The sequence below is a fragment of the Pongo abelii genome, chromosome 20 (genome assembly GCF_028885655.2).
Source record: "Pongo abelii isolate AG06213 chromosome 20, NHGRI_mPonAbe1-v2.0_pri, whole genome shotgun sequence".
Lineage (NCBI taxonomy): Eukaryota > Metazoa > Chordata > Mammalia > Primates > Hominidae > Pongo > Pongo abelii.
The window spans coordinates 15,337,124-15,356,404 of NC_072005.2; the positions used below are offsets into that span (position 1 = coordinate 15,337,124).

Here is a 19,281-nt window from a genome sequence, read left to right on the forward strand (position 1 = left end):
CTCCTTGTTCCGCAGAGTGTACACCACAGGGTTCAGCAGCGGCGTCACCACCTTGTAGAACACGGCCACCAGGCGGTCCTGGTTGGGGTTGGCCCCGGACTCCGGATGCAAGTAGATGCTGGAGGCGCAGCCAAAATGTACCACGACCACGGTGACGTGGGCCGCGCAGGTGGAGAAAGCCTTGCGCCGGCCGGCTGCCGAGGGAATCCTCACGATGGCAGCCACGATGAAGGCATAGGAGAGGAGGATGAGGACGAAGGACATCAGCACCACCAGGACGCTCAGGAAAAAGATGCCCAGCGCCTTGCTGGAGCTCTTGGCGCAGCTGAGCTTCAGCACCAGGGCGATGTCACAGAAGAAGTGCTCCACGTGGTCTCCGCGGCAAAAGGGTGATGGGAAGATCATGCTGGTCTCGATCAAGGCCACCGAGAACCCAGAGCAGAAAACCAGGGCTCCCAGGTAGAGGCAAACGGTGGGTCTCATGATCATAGAGTAGCGCAGGGGGTGGCAGATGGCCACATAGCGGTCATAACCCATCAGGGTAAGGAGGAAGCAGTGGCTGCATCCCAGACCCAGGAAGAAAAACATCTGAGCCCGACAGCCAGGGATGGAGATGGCCTGGCTCTCCATCAGCAGATGAGCCAGCACGTTGGGGATGGTGGACCAGCGTGTAGCAGGTCTCTGAGAGGGACAGCACCGCCAGGAAGTGGTACGTGGGAGTGTGGAGGTACCTATCCGCATGGATGATGGTGATGATGGTGATGTTGCCACCGAGGGTGACCAGGTAGGTGAGGAAGAACAGGGTGAAGAGTGTGGTCCTCAGGTGTGGGAGGTTAGAGAACCCCATCATCAGGAACTCTGTCACCAGACAGTTCCCATTTTCCTGCTGCTTATAAAGAGACAGAGAGGAGACAACAGAATAGGTAAAATAGAGTGATTAATAAGGGTCTGCGATGCATCATGTAGCAGTGCGGAAAGAAAATCATTTCTGGCCAGGCACGGTGGCACACGCCTGTAATCCCAGCACTTTGGGAGGCCAAGGTGGGTGGATCACCCGAGGTCAGGAGTTCGAGACCAGCCTGGCCAACATGGCAGAATCCCATCTCTACTAAAAATACAAAAAACGTAGCTGGGCGTATTGGTACACATCTGTAATCCCAGCTACTTGGGAGGTTGAGGCGGGAGAATAACTCGAACCCAGGAGGCGGAGGTTGTAGTGAGCTGAGATCACGCCACTGCCCCAGCCTGGGGGACTGAGTGAAACTCCATCTCAGAAAAAAAAAAATAATAATAATAATAATAATTCTTGTTTTGCAAAAACTGAAAGGGGTACTCAGAAACAATAAGCCCTTTGTTTTCCTAAGAGTCACACAACTAGCAAGTGACTATTCCACAGATAAGAAAATCAGAGGAATGTATGAGAAAATGATATTTGGTGTGTGGAAGGAAGATGGTAAGTTGAATTTCTCTAGAAACAGATGCTTCATAAGGATTCAAGAGAAATATTTTATATAAAAGATGATTTCAAATGACATATGTAGGGAAGTAAGACGTGAAACAAGGAGGGTAGACAACCAATACAATGTACACATCACCAAGGAAGGTACTGCCGTGGGCCACTGGAATTTAATCTTATGTGCAGAACCCTGGGACATGTCCAGGAATATACACTTCTGTGTTTTTTTACCTAAGGTATGAGGGAGCTTGGGGATATATCCACTCAGTCCCATTAGCCACTGGTTGAAGGTTTCTCTCAGGAGGCATTAAAGTGCCAGCACATGCCGCTTTCCATGTGTACAGAAAATTCAAAGTCCGGCTGCCGAGCAAGAAAAATAGGAGCAACGGGGATGTAGGTGAGAATTTTACAGGTTCTGCTATAGTCCATGTGAAAAAGAATATCTGGCCAGACACAGTGGCTCACGCTTGTAATCCCAACACTTTGGGAAGCCAAGGAAGGTGGATCACTTGAGGCCAGGAGTTCGAGACCAGCCCGACCAACATGGTAAAACCCTGTCTCTACTAAAAATACAAAAATTAGCCAGGAATGGTTGTGTGCACCTGTAATCCCAGCTACTCAGGAGGCTGAGGCAAGAGTATTGCTTGAACCCAGGAAGTGGATGTTGCAGTGAGCCAAGATCATGCCACTACACTCCAGCTTGGACGACAAAGCAAGACTCTGTCTCAAAAAAAAAAACAAAAACCTTAGGAAGGCAAAGGCAAAGACTGCAAAATTGATACCCGAAATAAACCAAACAACACTTTCAGGAGAATGAGGTCAGCAAGATTGTGGAATAGAAGTTTTCTGCCTTTACTTCCTTCAGCTACTGGCAATTGCTGGCAACTGTTCAAAGTCAAGAGTTCTATCATTACAATCAAGACCTTAGGAGTGAGGCTGAGATGCCCCCTTGGACTGAAGAATCAAAAAAAAAAAAAAATTTGTGGTGAAACAGTAAGAGGAATGGTTCTCTCTGACTACACTGTCCCTCCCTGAGGCCAGCAGGACACAATATGCTGAGAGTTCTCCTGGACCCATGGTTTTTGCAGTAGAAGGGATGAGTTGGAAGTGAACATTCAGCTTCTCCATCATTCTGGGATGCTTCGCGGGTAGCTTGCTCCTATCTCGTCCCACTTGAAATGTTGAGAATGCCGGCATGGCTGGACACCAGGGGTCAGTTGGGTCAAAGAACAGCAGACAAGGGGCTCACAGGAACCAGCTCATGGGTTTTGGTGCTTGCTCCGCATCCCCACCAGCAGAAGTGCCGACATGGTTAGGATATTTGTCCCCACCCAAATCTCATGTTGAATTATAATCCCTAATGTTGGAGGTGGGGCTTAGTGGGAGGTGTTTGGGTCATGGAGGCAGATCCTTCATGGCTTGGTGCTGTCCTCACAATAGTGAGTGAGTTCTTGCAAGATCTGGTCATTTAAAAGTGTGGAGCTATTCCACCCCTCTCTCTCTTGCTCCTGCTTTTGTTATGTGAATTGTCTGCTCCCATTTTGCCTTTCATCATGAGTAATGCTTCCTGAGGCCTCCCCAGAAGCAAAGCAGATGACACCATGAAGCATGCTGGCACCATGCTTCCTGTACAGCCTGCAGCACTCTTAGCCAATTAAACCTCTTTTCCTCATGAATTACGCAGTCTCAGGTATTTCTTTATAGCAATACCAAGAATGGCTTACTACACTTGCCACACCATAGAAATTAGCAAACAGCATCATGTGCAAGAAACATGGTGCATGCTATTGTTCCTAACAACATTACCACCCAGCCGGGGAAAACAACATCCAACCGTGCCTGATCAAAGACAATTGCAGAGCCCAGCCAGCAGCCCCACATGATGGCAGAGTCCAGCCAGGTGCCCTTACCAGACTATGGAGCACATTCAGAAATACCACTCAGCCTGAGAGAACAGGAAGCAACTCAGCCCAGTTAGAGAACCCCACAGCAAAGTCTGCCCGTCCGGAGTTTCAACCAGCCAGCCCATCCAGAATTCCAAACTAAACTAAATAATAAAGGTCTATCACAACCAAATTACACCTTCAAAGGCTGGAAAGGATGGCTATCTCCTCCAATGTAAAAGCAGCTAGATAGGACACAGGTTTATGTTTTAAAAAACAAACAAAAAAATAAAAAAACAAGGAAACATAACACTACTAGAAAAAAATAATAAAGCTCCAGTAACAGACCCAGAAGAAAAGGTAATCTATAAAATGACTGAAAATGAATTCACAATGATTCTCTAAAAGTTCAGGAGCCTAAAAGAAAATACAGATAGAAAATTAAATGAAATTTGAAAAAACTTCATAAACAAAATTAGAAGTTTGGCAAAGAAGTAGAAACAATTAAAAGCACAAATAGAAATCCTAGAAAGAAAAAACATAATAACCTAAATGAAAAGTTTGATACAAAGTAGGAGTAAGAGTGTAGAGATATTTTATTTTTGTGATCGAAGTTAAGTGGTTATCATCTTAAAATAATCTTTTAACACTATAAGATGTATTTTGCAAGCCTCATGGCAAGCACAAAGCAAAGGCCTATAACAGATACACAACAAATGAAAAGGAAGGAGTCAGTGTTCGCTTTGGCAGCACATCTACTAGAACTGGAATGATACAGGGATGATTGTGGCCCCTGCACAAAGATGACATGCACATTCTTGAAGCATCCCAACATAAAACTTATTTTAAAAGGAAGAAATCAAAACATACCACTAGAAGAAAGCATTTAAGCACTAAGAAAAAAAAAGTAAATGAGGAAGAAACAAAAAGAATACATCAAATAACTAGAAAATAATCAGTAAAATGGCAATAGTAAGTCCTCACCTGTCAACAATTACCTTGAATGGACATGAATTACATTCTCCATCAAAAAACATGGGGTGAAGGAATAGCTAGAAAGAGGCACCCAATCATGTGCTGCCTACAAGAGACTTAATTCACCTGTAAGAAACACAGAATGAAAGAGATGGGATGGAAAAAGATACTCTAGGGCTGGGCATGGTGGCTCACACCTGTAATCCAGTGCTTTGGGAGGCCAAGGTGAGCAGATCACTTGAGGTAGGCATTTGAGACCATCCTGGCCAACATGGTGGAACCCCACCTTTACTAAAAGTACAAAAATTAGCCGGACGTGGTGGCGTGTGCCTGTAACCCCAGCTACTAAGGAGGCTGAGGCAGAAGAATCACTTGAACCCAGAGGCGGAGGTTGCAGTGAGTCGAGATCGCGCCACCTCACTCCAGGCTGGGCAACAAAGCAAGACTCCATCTCAAAAAAAAAAAAAGAAAAAGAAAAGAAAGAAAAAGATAATCCACTCAAAGGGAAGCCAAAAAAGAGCAGGGATTACAATCCTTATGTCAGGAAAAGAAAATAAACTTTAAATAAAAAACTATAAAGAAACAAAGAAAAACATTATATAATGATAAGGGATCAATTCAGTAACAGGATACAACAACTGTAAATATATATGCACCTAACAATGGAAAGCATAAATGTATAAAACACATATTCCCTGAGGGATTCATGCCATGAAAAAGTAAAAAGCCTTACTTCAAATCTTCAGAAACTGAAGTAAAATGAAACCCCAAGCCAAGAAACTCAGACTCCACTTAAGAAATCCAGATCTAGGCCCGGCGTGATGGCTCATGCCTGTAACCCCAGCACTTTGGGAGGCCAAGGCAGGCAGATCACAAGGTCAGGAGTTTGAGGCCAGCCTGGCCGATATGGTGAAACGCCATGTCTACTAAAAATAGCCAGGTGTGGTGGCGCACGCCTGTAGTTCCAGCTACTCGGGAAGCTGAGACAGAAGAATTACTTGAACCCAGGAGGCAAAGGTTGCAGCGAGCTGAAATCAAGCCATTGCACTTCAGCCTGGGCAACAGAGCAAGACTCCATCTCAAAAAAAAAAAATATATATATATATATATTTATTTATTTATTTAATAAAACATATATTTTAGAAATATATATTTTATAATATATATTATATAATATATATTTTATAATATATATTATATAATATATATTTTATAATATATAATATATTATATATTTTATAATATATAATATATTATATATTTTATAATATATAAATATATATATTATATTATATATTATATATTATATATTATAAAATATATATACTATATATAATATAGTATATAATATAATATATAATATATATTTATAATATATGTATAATATACAATATATATTTTATTTTATATATTATATTTATATATTATATATTATAAAATATATATACTATATATAATATAGTATATAATATACTATATATAATATAGTATATAATATACTATATATAATATAGTATATAATATACTATATATAATATAGTATATAATATACTATATATAATATAGTATATAATATACTATATATAATATAGTATATAATATACTATATATAATATAGTATATAATATACTATATATAATATAGTATATAATATACTATATATAATATAGTATATAATATACTATATATAATATAGTATATAATATACTATATAATATAGTATATAATATACTATATATAATATAGTATATAATATACTATATAATATAGTATATATAATATAGTATATAATATACTATATATAATATAGTATATAATATACTATATATAATATAGTATATAATATACTATATATAATATAGTATATAATATACTATATAATATATATTTATAATATATGTATAATATATAATATATATTTTATACAATATATATTTTATATATTTTATATTTTTTATATATATATATATAAGCCAGCCACAATAGCATGTGCTTGTAGTCCCAGCTACTCTGGAGGCTGAGAAGGGAGGATCACTTGAGACCAGGAGAACAAAACTACAGTAAGCCATGATTGCACCACTGCACTCCAGCCTAGGTGACAGAGAGCGACCCTGAGAAGGAAAGAAGAAAGAAAGAGAGAAAGGAAGGAAGGAAGGAAGGAAGGAAAGAAAGATGGGAGGGAGGGAGGGAAAGAAAGGAAGAAAGGGAAAGAAAGGAAGAAAGACGAAGGAAGAAAGACAAAAGAAGGAAGGGAAGGGAAGGGAAAATGTATAGGACCACTCCCTAACATTCATGGAGCTCAAATAAAGACCCATATACCATGTGACTGATTATTTAAAGTTAAAAGTAAAGCTAATAAACAGTTAAGTAAAATATGCTCTAACTCATCACACTGACAGCCTTCATAATGACATGAAAAAACAGAATTCAATTTAGGATTTCTGGGCTCTTTAGAGTTCCACTCCAGAATGTGATGCTGTGGAGAGCACCGTGTGCTAGTTTCTAGCCCATGTCCTATCCCCTTCTCTTCCCACCCCAGGTGCCACTTAGCACTGCAAGGGGCCTTGTGTGTATGTGTACAGATATCCCAACCATGCACATTCAAGATGCAGCAACACCCTCCTTAACTACACCACTGTTTAACCACACGTAAGGAAATAGACGCCAGCAGTGTGGTTCATATCAGAAGAAAGAAGTCCTACCTTTTGGCCCTGCTAGTGGCTTGGAGCCATCTGGGCAGGGAATTCCAGGGCCTTGTAAAGCATCATCTACAATGAGGTGCAACCTCAAGGTAAACACATACTCTTGACTTTGTAAACTCTTCACCCCTTGGGATGGGGTAGGACAGAACAGGGTCAGAGTAGAGTCCTCAGATGCATCAGTGCCAGGGCAGAGTTCCTCTTGCCCAAAGCTAACAGTGGTCCTCTAATACCCCAGTATAAAATCAGCAGATGACCCTGATTTCATTATGATATAATGTATACATGGACTGAAACATCAAACTGTACTCCATAAATACATAGAATTATTATGTGTCTGTCTAGATAATTTCACCTCTAGATTTTTCTCATTGAAAAATAACCTCACTTAGATATATAGGAATGTTCATAATTGCATTATTTAAATTTTTAAAGAGGACATGACCTAAGTGTTCTATAGTCGAAATGCCCTTACAAACAAGGGTAAAACAAAATACTGACACTCTAATTGAAAAAGATATAAAGCACAAAAATAATAAGACATTATTAAAGTCATATATTTGAGAATAGACAATAACATGGGAAGAAGTCTCATATACGGGTTGTGTGAGAATGGGATACGAAACAGTAAAATTTCTGTGATGACATTTGCATACATTCTTTACACTTTTTTGAATTCCCCAAATTTTCTACATCAATTGCTAATTTGTATCAATAGAAAAATAACATTTCTTAGAGGAATTTTTTTCTCTTGATAAACTCTTTTCCTGTTTAATCAATCTAGTTTGACAGAGGAAGCCAAGGGTTGAGATAAACAATGCAAAGCATGCTAAAGCCATTTGTAACTAAAGTGTTTTGTTTTGTTTTGTTTGAAATCGAGTCTCACTCTGTCGCCCAGGCTGGACTGGAGTGCAGTGGCGCAATCTCACCTCACTGAAACCTCTGCCTCCTGGATTCAAATGATTCTCCTGCCTCAGCCTCCCGAGTAGGTAGAATTACAGGCATCTACCTGCCATCAAGCCAGCTATCATTTGTAATTAAAGTTTTAAGAAATAATCTGAAGAGCAAGTGCCTGTGGAAGAGACCCTTTAAGGTATTACCACAGGCTCCCTTCAGGTATAAGTCAGCCCCCTCTTGGGCATCACATGGAAGGAAATTGGAAAGGAAACTCCCCTTGATATTTGCTCCGTGTAGGAGTGTCCTCTACCACAATTATCCTGCCTCCACTTGCTTGCCTCTGGTGATGAGAAGATCACTACCTGTAAAAAAATGCCCATTACCTAGAGCAGAAATTTCATGCTCAAGGACAGCCCCTCAGTGACCAGCAGCAATACCAAGTAGAGATCTGTAATTTCACAAGCCTAGATTTGAATGCTGGTGCCTTACCAGGAACAGGGTGACCTTGGTCAGCTAATTTTGCTCCTCTGAGCTTCATCTATGGAAGTGGAGATTGATCTTCTGAAGTCAAGGGTAATAGGAAGATGCCCTGACAGTGTTAGGAATCTTTTGGTCTCTAACTACCTTTTTTTTTTTTTTTTTAGACTGAGTCTCGCTCTGTCACCCAGGCTGGAGTTCAGTGGTGCAGTCTCAGCTCACTGCAACCTCTGCTTCTGGGTTCAAGCAATTCTCCTGCCTCAGCCTCCCAAGTAACTGGGATTACAGGCGCCCACCATCACGCCCGGCTAATTTTTTGTATTTTTAGTATACACGGGGTTTCACCATGTTGGCCATGGGCCAGGCTGGTCTCGAACTCCTGACCTCAGGTGATCTGCCTGCCTTGGCCTCCAAAAGTGCTGGGATTACAGGCATAAGCCACCACACCCGGCCAGTCTCTAACTTCTTATGAGGACACCTGGGATTCTTATTCTCTGCTCTGCACTGCTTGAGAGGCAGAGTATATAGCAGGTTTAATTTGCTCACATTCTCAGTCCTGGCATCAGGATTGGAACCCAGGAGTCTGTCTCTGGAGGCTGTGCTTTTGAGACTGTGAGTTTCAGCGGCTCACCTTTCATTACACATATCTTCATGAACAGCGCCTCTGTGACAGGCGCTTCTGAGGGCATGAGGACACAGCAGGGAACTAAATGGGCAGAGACCCCTGCCCTGGAGGAGCAGAAGGTACTAGGGGAGGCAGCCGGGCAGTAAGCCACAAACAGGATAACTCAACAAGTGAGTTACATCAGAGCTAAGTGCTAGAAACAGAAAAGAGGACCTAAAGGGAGAATTGGGAAATCAGGGGAGAGTTGCCATTGTTAATGGGATGGTCAGAAAAGTCCTTGTTGATGTTTAATCACAATCAGCTCAGAATTTCTCCTTCCTCGACTGCCCCAATTTTCTGATCTCAGCTGTAGGCTAGAGATGGATCAGGGTGGCTTCTCCAGCCAGGCAAAGACCCCAAATTCACAACTGAAAAAGAATGAGGGAATGAGTCAAGACGGAGGAGAGCATTCCACGTAGAGGCAACCGTATGTGCAAACGCCCTGTGGCTGTACCATGCCTGGTACAGGAGCAGCAAGGAGGAATGGTGAGGGAGAGACAGTGAGGGAGAGGGAGCAGGTGAGGACAGGGAGGCGACAGAGGGATGTTGTGTAGGACTTGTAGGTCAAGGGGAGGACTTGGCATTTACTCCTAGTGAGGTGGGACTGTGGAGGGTTCTAAGCAGAGGAGGGACATCCCCAGGCTCAGGTGTCCCCAGGCGCCCTCTGGTGGCTATGGGAAAACAGTGTGCGTGAGACATTGGACACGCCAGGTTAAGAGGTGACTAGGCTGGTCCAGACCGATGATAATGGGACCAGTGTGGACCACGTGGGCCCATGGAAGTGGGCTGGCCATGGTCGGCACATGGAGGTGGTGAGGAGTTGCCCATCTGGATGGGTTGTGAAGGTGAAGCCCAATGAATTTTTTGATGGGTTAGAAGTGAGTTTAGAGACAGGCCGGGCGTGGTGGCTCATGCCTGTAATCCCAGCACTTTGGGAGGCCAAGGCAGGCAGATCACTTGACATCAGGTGTTCAAGACCAGCCTGGCCAACATGGTGAAACCCTGTCTCTACTAAAAATACAAAAATTAGCTGGGTGTGGTGGCACATGCCTGTAATCCCAGCTACTTGGGAGGCTGAGGCAGGAGAATCGCTTCAACCCGGGAGGCGGAGGTTGCAGTGAGCTGAGATTATGGCACTGCACTCCAACCTGGGCAAGAGAGTGAGACTCCATCTCAAAAAAATTAAATAAATAAACAAATAAGTCAGGTGCAGTGGTGTGCTCCTGTGGTCCCCGCTACTTTGGAGGCTGAGGTGGAAGAATTGCTTGAGCCTAGGAGGTTGAGGCTGCAATGAGCTGTGATCATGCCACTACACTCCAGCCTGGGCAACACAGCCAGATCCTATCTCAAAAGGAAAAAAAAAAAACCTTAACAATTTCCATTCATTCATGTATTCATTGAACACATATTTAAATACTTTTAATTAAAAATTTTTTTTTGGCTGGGCACAGTGACTAACACCTATAATCCCAGCACTTTGGGAAGCCAAGGTGGGTGGATCACCTGAGGTCAGGAGTTCAAGACCAGCCTGGCCATCATAGTGAAACCCCGTCTCTACCAAAAATACAAAAATTAGCTGGGTGTGGTGGCGCACACCTGTAATACCAGCTACTTGGGAGGCTGAGGCAGGAGAATCACTTGAACCCAGGAGGCAGAGTTTGTAGTGGGCTGAGATCGCACCATTGCACTCCAGCCTGGGCAACAAGAGTGAGACTCTGTCTCAAAAAAAAAAAAAAATTTATTGTTTTAAAAACAGAAGTAGGTTCAAAGAAAGAGCTGGTGGAGGAGCTGGCAGAGTCACACCAGGGGATAGGGGCAGGGCCAGCCCAGCTGGAGTTCAGCGAGGACTCTGTCCATCTCAGGATTGCTGGGGGTGGGGACCCACAGTGCCTAGAGCTCTCAAACCGACAACTTGGCCCCTCTCCGCTCTCATCTTGGAGGTGGCATCTGCCCAAACCCCCTGCACCCACCCCAGACAGAAGGAAGAAGAAAGGAGAAAATCCCAAATATGGCTGAACATTAACTCTGCAACAGCTGAGGAGCTGTGACTGAGTTTGCCGCAGTATGTCCAGATTCCAGGCCTGACCAAAAAGGAGGTCAATTTACAGGAGTAGAATATTCCTTATTTGCCTACCTGGAACCCATGAAAATTGCACCCATTGAGAGCGCCCAGGCTGGTTGCTTGCTTAGTGAGAGAGTTACAGGGAACCAGTTAGTGCTGAGTTCAGGGACCAAGCCAATGCCACCTCCACAGTGCAGGGGAGAGGGGACCAGGTGACACTCCTGAGAGCTGTCTGGAGCCGGGAAGCCGAGGAATGCATGGGACTGGGGTCTGGAGTCTTTCCTTTTCCTCTTTCTTCTCATCAGGAAGACCCCCAAAGGCCCTTCTCCTCCCCTTTCAGCCCCACCCTAAATGACTCCGTGTGTGTGTGTGTGTGTGTGTGTGTGTGTGTGTGCACTCATGAGACTAGGGCACATGCGTGTCCACACCCCACATCTTCCCTGTCTGCTTGCACACCTGTTCACACCATGATGCTGTGTCTGCATGTGTGTGACTTTTCAGGGCTCTCCTTTTGGTTCCCCTAGATGCGCCTCCTTTCCTTTCTGGGAAAATCTTATATTCTCCTCCAGCCCATGCTTTGTAGTCGGCAAAAAACAGATTGAACACCTTTCTGGGAAGCTCCATCCAAGTGTGTCACTGCTCAGCCTTTTCTGGGTTAGCATAGTCCCTCTACAGTTTCTCTCTCCCCCCACTTATTTGCAGATCTGAACCTTAAGGCCAGGGATGGGCCGGGGTGGCTCCTTCAGCCAGGAAAAGCCTCTGAATTCACACTCACCATTGCCAAGGGAGGCTCCTGCAGCGCCTGCTGGCATCTCTCTGTTCACCACCTAAAAAAGGAGGATCTGAGGACACAGCTCCTGTTATGCTGAGGGTCCCCAGAGCTGCCATCCCACAAGCTCCCTGAACACTAAGAAGTCCCACAGAGCTCAGGCAGGTGGCAACCTGAGGGGATTTTCCCTCCAGGAAACTCAAGACCGCTGGGTCAGCTTCCTAAGCCCACAGACCCTGAATGCACAGAGCAGGAAAAGGACTAATTACCATTTCTTTTTGTGGATAACAAGCAGAAATTCATTAATGAATGGCAGAGCATTCATTAATGCTCCTAGTACCCACCTGTGCTAGGCAAGGCTGCTTCCTTAGGAAATGCACCCCCAGGCCCTGCCCTCAAGAGAGGGAGGAAGGAGTGGATCATTTGATGTTGTTCTACCAATGTTGCCCAGGTTTAACATCTCTTGTTGACCTCAGCCTTCTCCATCCCTCCTTCCCTAGACGATTAATTACCAAATCAGCATTCTTCCTCTCAAAATTCTCTCTATCCCCTCACCTCTACCCCAACTCAGGACTGCATTGTTCTTACCTGTTGCAAGAACCTGCAGTGTCAACTCCCTCCAGTCTGACCTCTGCACTGACCCCAGGACACAAAACTCAAGCTGTGCTCCTCCTCTACACAAGCACCTTCCATGGCTCCCCATTGCTCTCAAAGTTTAAAATCCCTCCATCTTCACATCCAAGACTGTAGTGATATGACCCCTGCCACCTCCTCTACTTCTAAATACAGCCATTGCTCCATTCATAACAACACTCATTCCTACTTTTCCTAAAAACACATCACCAGCATCCCCTTCTCCAGGAAGCCTTCTGTAAGAACCCCCAAGCTAGTTATATGCAGTATCTGGGCCACCAGAGGTCCTGGGTTTTCTCTTCATATTGTCTGTGTTCCTCTGTGTCTCCTGTTAGCCTGTGAGCTGGCCTCATCTTATTCCTTTCTCCAGGAGCGTTAAACTTAGATGATAAATCTGTTCCTTACAACGCTCCTTTCTCTTTCTTTTCATGGTATATGCTTTTTCTCTGGCCACTCTTCTTTAGTCTCCTCCTCTTCTGACCCCTAATATGATAATTCCCCAGGGCTCAGTCCTAGACCTTCTTATCTCTCCCTGGCTGATGAATACAGACTCATGATTCTGTGTACCCAATCTATGCCAAAAAGCCTGCATAGTTTGGGTTTCCCCCAGACACAGACTCTGAGACAAGGATTCTAGTGGAAGTAAGTTTATTTGGGAGGTGACACTGGATCTGAAGAAGTGAAAGTAGGAACAAAAGGAAGTTTATAAAGCATGTCCTATCAAGTAAGTTATCCCTGTAAGCAACTGGGGTCAATCCCACTGGAGACCTCTGGGTGGCAGCATAGTACATTCACCGTGGAGGGGTGAGGGAGCTGAGGTATGTATACACCCACTCCAGTTGGTAATTGTTGAGGGTTGCTCCTGAGTGCATTAATTATCCAATACTCCTGTCCTGCTGTACATGTGGATGGAGTAAGCTTTAATGTCCTGAGAAAGCCCTCAGATAAATAGATGCAAGCACGGAGTGTTGGAAATCAGGCCAATATGCAGTGAAGTGGTCAGAGAAAGTGGATGCGGGCAGGGGACTGACACCATCTGCTGCATGTGGTTTGTCCACTTCATTTCTGACCACTCTTTGTCACTCTCTTTCTGTACTTTTACTGTTCTGATACTGAAGCAGCTCATGGCTTCAACCTTGACTCCCTTCTCTCTAACTGATTAGTACAATCATATGGTTTTAAATACCACTTCCTTACCAATATTCCCCAAATCTACATCTTAGATCAGCCAACCACTCTGAGCTCCAGATGCATAATCCAACAATCAGTCATCAACCAATGTGAGGTGGAATGTCAGAAAAAATGTCAGAGTAAGGACCTCCATAAATTATGTCCTCCATAAAGAATGAAAAAGCTAGAAAAAATTGTTAGACTAAATTTTTGGGAATTCTAGAAATTAACTAAAGGCTTGCAGCAACTCAGAGAAAATGTATTCAGAAAATTACTGAATATCAGTGAGAACAGCATACTCAGCATTTTAACATCTCTGGTCTTCTCCCCGACTCTCCAGCTCCATGGTCATCTTGAAAAATACCAGTCCAAACTCTGGTGCAGCCTGGCATCCACCAGAGAGAGCAAAACAGAGCTAGAGCCCTTTCAAGCCTCATTCCCAAAGAATAGTCATTATTTTTTAAATTTTATGCATTTATTTATTTATTTATTTATTTATTGAGATGGAGTCTCTCTCTCTGTCGCCCAGGCTGGAGTACGGTGGTGAAATCTCAGCTCACTGCGACCTCCGCCTCCCAGGTTCAAGCAATTCTCCTGCCTCAGCCTCCCAAGTAGCTGGAATTACAGGCATGCACCACCACGCCTGGCTAATTTTTGTATTTTTAGTAGAGACAGGGTTTTACCATGTTGGCCAAGCTGGTGTCAAACTCCCGACCTCAAATGATCTGCCCACCTCGGCCTCCCAAAATGCTGGGATTACAGGTGTGAGCCACCGCACCCGGCCAAGAATTGTCATTATTTACCAAGCTAATGGTTCCCCGCAAGATCCCACTGGCAAAGCTCTCTGTATTTGACCTGGCTCTGAGATAAACCATGCAAAAAGCCTTCACCCTGGGGATCCTTTGCTGACAACAGCTACAGGAAGGTATTTTAGCTTCATGGATGCCTGAGGCAGTGAGTGACAGTTGAGACAAATCGACTAAACCAAAAGCTAGGGAATGAGCTGTCTATAGAGGCTTCGAAAAGCTCAGATAAGGCTGGGCGCAGTGGCTTATGCCTGTAATCCCAGCACATTGGGAGGCCAAGGAGGGTGGATCACGAGGTCAGGAGTTCAAGACCAGCCTGCCAACATGGTGACCCTGTCTCTACTTAAAAATACAAAAATTAGGCCAGTCGCAGTGGCTTACGCCTGTAATCCCAGCACTTTGGGAGGCTGAGGCAGGCAGATCACCTGAGGTCAGGAGTTCGAAACCAGGCTGACCAACATGAAGAAACCCCATCTCTACTAAAAATACAAAAATTAGCCAGGCATGGTGGCACATGCCTGTAATCCCAGCTACTCAGGAGGTTAAGGCAGGAGAATCGCTTGAACCCAGGAAGCAGAGGTTGCGGTGAGACGAGATCACGCCATTGCACTCCAGCCTGGGCAACAAGAGTGAAACTCCATCTCAAAAAAAAAAGAGACGAGGCCGGGCACAGTGGCTCATGCCTGTAATCCCAGCACTTTGGGAGGCCGAGGCGGGTGGATCACAAGGTCAGGAGATCGAGACCATCCTGGCTAACATGGTGAAACCCCGTCTCTACTAAAAATACAAAAAATTAGCCAGGCGCAGTGGTGGACGCCTGTAGTCCCAGCCACTTGGGAGGCTGAGGCAGGAGAATGGCATGAACCTGGGAGGCAGAGTTTGCAGTGAGCCGAGATCTCGCCACTGCACTCCAGCCTGGGCAATAGAGCAAGACTCCATCTCAAAAAAAAAAAAAAAAAGAGGAAGAAGAAGAAAGATTGGTAGATGGATAGAGAGAAAGATATATAAATGATAGATGATAGAAAAATAGAAAGATTCATAGATATAAATAGACAACAGAGGACAGAGAAGCATAAGATAGATATAGATGAAGATAATCAATAGATGATAGACATAGATAATAGATAAATGATTGACATGCTAGACAGATGAGGCATGCGCAGAATGTAGGCAAGGAATGTTACTATACCTTGGGGCTCACAATGGTGGAGAGCCTTTATCACTTCTAGGCCAAAAGGGCCAAGCAGAGGAAACAATAACCCAGACCCACAGAGGGTAGGTAGCTGGAGGGAGAGCACTGCAGGTACCCTGCAGGCAGGGAGCCAGGGAGACAAATACATTCCACCCTCTAATCCCTCACCTGTGTCTCTCATTGGCCAAACCCAAGTGGAAGCCAGAGAGTAAGGAAACCCACTGATGCCGTCTACCTGGGTCATTCTCCCAGAGCACAGAGAAGAGTCGAGGAAGATGAGTGCAGATCTGGAGGCAAAAAGCAGACACTCAGCTGTTTTATCATTGTCCTTTCAGTCAAAAAACCAACTAGGATGTCAATTCCAAAGTCCCCAACCCTTCCCAACTTCAGCATGCCAATGAAATCACATACATATGAATCTTTGAATCTCATTAGTTAATTTTCCTCAATCACCAGTGCAGGCTTCCTAGTCCTCAACCTAACATCCTTTCTGCAATCATTCCAGGGAGCTCCCAGTGTGGGTGAGTCTCACATGTGCTTACAAATAAGTCAGCTCCACCAGGTACGAAAGTGGGTTCCCACTGTGGGACACTCTTCTTCAATATTCTGTTGACATAGAGCCAAGGTTGCATGATAGAGTGGACAAAATGGGTAGGGAGAATGACTTTCTCCTCATTTGTACAGTACTTGGGAAGAAGAATACCCAAACTTGCTTAAGCCCCAGTAGATATTTTATTTTTTATTCCCAAGAATCTACTCATGCATAAAGCTAAGATGGACTTCTCTTGGGCCAATGATTCAAGTGCAAGGAATTTATTCACAAGATCATTCCAGAAAGCTCTAGTAGGAGTGAGGAAGAGTAGGTCGCTGCTGTGGGCAACTGGGGCTTAATCCCAAAAAGCATCCTTTGGGAGACTCTGTGGATCACATCCATGAATTCCCACAGAGAGTGGCGAGGAAGCTCGGGTATTTATCCACCATCTCTCATTCATCCCTCATATGTTGAGGGTTGCTCCTGTCCCACACAAGAGAAAGTTCCCAGGAGGAGAGTCTCAGGTGTTCAGTCAGATGCTGTCAGCAAGCACTAGAATGGTAAGTTCCAAGGGGATACAGGGGTGCACCCCCCATACATCCCCCAACTAGCCTGAAATTCCATAAAAGCAGAGACTGGTCCTATATAATTCATCATTCTATTCTCAAAAACTTGTCCGGGAGTTGGCACACAGTAGGTGCCCAATACAGATTAGAAGGTAAGGGAATAAACATAAAATAAAGTTGAGACAAACATAAAAGAGACTGTTTCATCTTCAAAGACTTAGCCTAAAGGGAGTGGGAGAGGAGTAAACATTTATTAGAAGCTTCCACAGAATTCATGCTTCTGCAAACCTGATTGCCCCTAAATTTAGCACACCAGTAGTTCCAAAGAAAAGACTTTAAGACATGCTTTAAGACAACAACACATGTGATTCTGCCTCCCAGATGACAATTGGCAATGTCTGGAGACATGTTATATTGGTTGTCACAACTGGGAAAGGGGTGCTGCTGGTAGTTAATGGGTAGGGACCAGAGATGCTATTAAATATCCTACAATGCACAGGACAGCTCCCCACAGCAAAGAATGATTTGGCCCCAAATGTCAATAATGCTGAAATTAAGAAACCTTAGGTTAGAGGGTGGATACATGAACGAATTGGAGTCAATAGAAAAATCAACCACTAGGTCGAGTGCGATGACTCATGCCTGTAATCCCAGCACTTTGGGAGGCCAAGGTGGATGGATCACCTGAGGTCAGGAGTTTGAGACTAGCCTGGCCAACATGGTGAAACACTGTCTCTACTAAAAATACAAAAATTAGCCAGACATGGAGGTGAACACCTGTAATCCCAGCTACTCGGGAGACTGAGGCAGGAGAATTGCTTGAACCGGGAGGCGGGGGATGCAGTGAGCCGAGATTGTGCCATTGCACTCCAGCCTGGGTGACAAGAACAAGACTCTATCTAAAAAAAAAAACAAAAAAGGAAGAAAGTAAAGAAAAGAAAAATCAATCACAATACTAGAAATTTCTCTCTTCCCTGGAAAGAGCAATATGGCACCTATTTTGATAACACAGAGAGAAGGCTGGAGCTGTGTGAGGTAGGGAAGAGAGGTTGTACTGGGTGCCATGTGGAGCATGTAGATGAAACTGATGCCCAGAGAAAGCTGTAGAGATGAAGAGAAACTGAGCCATTGATGACCACATTTGAGCCACTAAATCAATTCTCCCCTGAAGTTGGTCCTTTTAATTTATATGAGCTAATAAACCCCTTTCTTGTTTAAGCCAGTAGACTTTTGTGTCATTTGCAACCAGGAGCACTCCAACTGACAGAATCAACGAACATTAAATCCTATCCTCCTTTCCTGAAGACACCAGTGTAAACAGAACCTTGTCTTGGAGCACGATTTGTTGCAAGAAACAGAAACCCACTAAAGCTGGCACAAGTAAAGAAGTATTTATTACATGGGTCCAAAACCCAAAGGAGCATGAGGTAAAAGTGAAATTCATGCAGAACCATGATCAAACACTTAGAAAGCAATTAATAAATACCTGTTGATCTCAATGGAATGAACACTCAATTAATTGGAATTGATACTGCACTGGGAGCCGAGATAACCCTCCCCAGCCCTCAAGGAGCCATTTGAGCTCTCATTTCTGATTCTCTCTGAATATTAGCTTCATTCTTCTGCCCTGTTTGCTCATCTCTTTGCCCACCACCTCGAATTGGCCACTGATATTTCTAAATCTGATTGTGACCTTAAGAGCTCCACCAACTGACAACTTTCTTAGCCTCTCCATTAAAGAAAGTTCTCGAGCAAAAGAATCTGATTGGCTCAGCTTAAGCCAGGTGACAACCACTAATCCAATCGGTAGTCATCTGCCAAAAGAGGAAGCATAAGTAGACTGGCAAGTCAAATGTATTTACCCCAAGATGGGAGCTCAAGTTAGCCCTGGGTGGGGGAGATAGATGTCCCACTGCCACCACTCCCCACCTTACCTAGACACAGACCGACAACACTGAGTGTTAACTATTCCTTTATTAGGTGGTGAGGGGAGTGGGGGGCTGTACAATGCAGGGCTTGGGAATTCAGCTACACAGGGATTTTGACCAGAAGCCATATTACAAAAATAGCCTAAAAATACCTCTATTCTGCCATGAGGCTGGGCCAGAAGATTACCAGGAGGAGGAAGTACCACTCAGGCAGCTCCTCTTCTTGTAGTCCCGCATTTACGGGGACACAAAGGAAGGCATACATCTCCCTGGCTCCCATTTCCCACCAGCAGCCCCCTAGTTCCCAAAGGGAGGTGGCCAAGGGTGGGGCTGGGGCAGAGGGAGTTGGCAGTGGGCCCTTCCCCAGCAAGGCTATGGAACATGTCCCATCTGGAATGCAGTGAAGTGAGGGAGGTGGGGTGGGGAGGAGGCTCCCAACACTCCCCCGACCCCTGGCCCCAGTGGGTGTGCCCAAGGGTGCCTACTTGGTACATACCTGGGTCGTGTACTCGGTACACGGGATCCCAGTCATGCCTGTGTACTAGGTACACAGAATCCAGCTTGGCCGAATG

The 19,281-nt window shown here is 44.3% G+C and overlaps 1 long non-coding RNA gene and 1 other non-coding gene across 2 annotated transcripts; both read left to right on the top strand.

Annotated features, from left to right (window-relative positions):
- The first annotated feature begins 392 nt into the window (after nucleotides 1-392).
- LOC129051742 (uncharacterized) lies at nucleotides 393-18,283 on the top strand. The gene is made up of 3 exons (XR_008516183.1): nucleotides 393-709; nucleotides 6,854-7,105; nucleotides 18,001-18,283. It is a non-coding gene; the product is annotated as an uncharacterized LOC129051742 (long non-coding RNA).
- LOC112130274 (U6 spliceosomal RNA) lies at nucleotides 4,074-4,185 on the top strand. Its single transcript, XR_002912545.1, has one exon. It is a non-coding gene; the product is annotated as a U6 spliceosomal RNA (small nuclear RNA).
- Nucleotides 18,284-19,281: the final 998 nt, after the last annotated feature.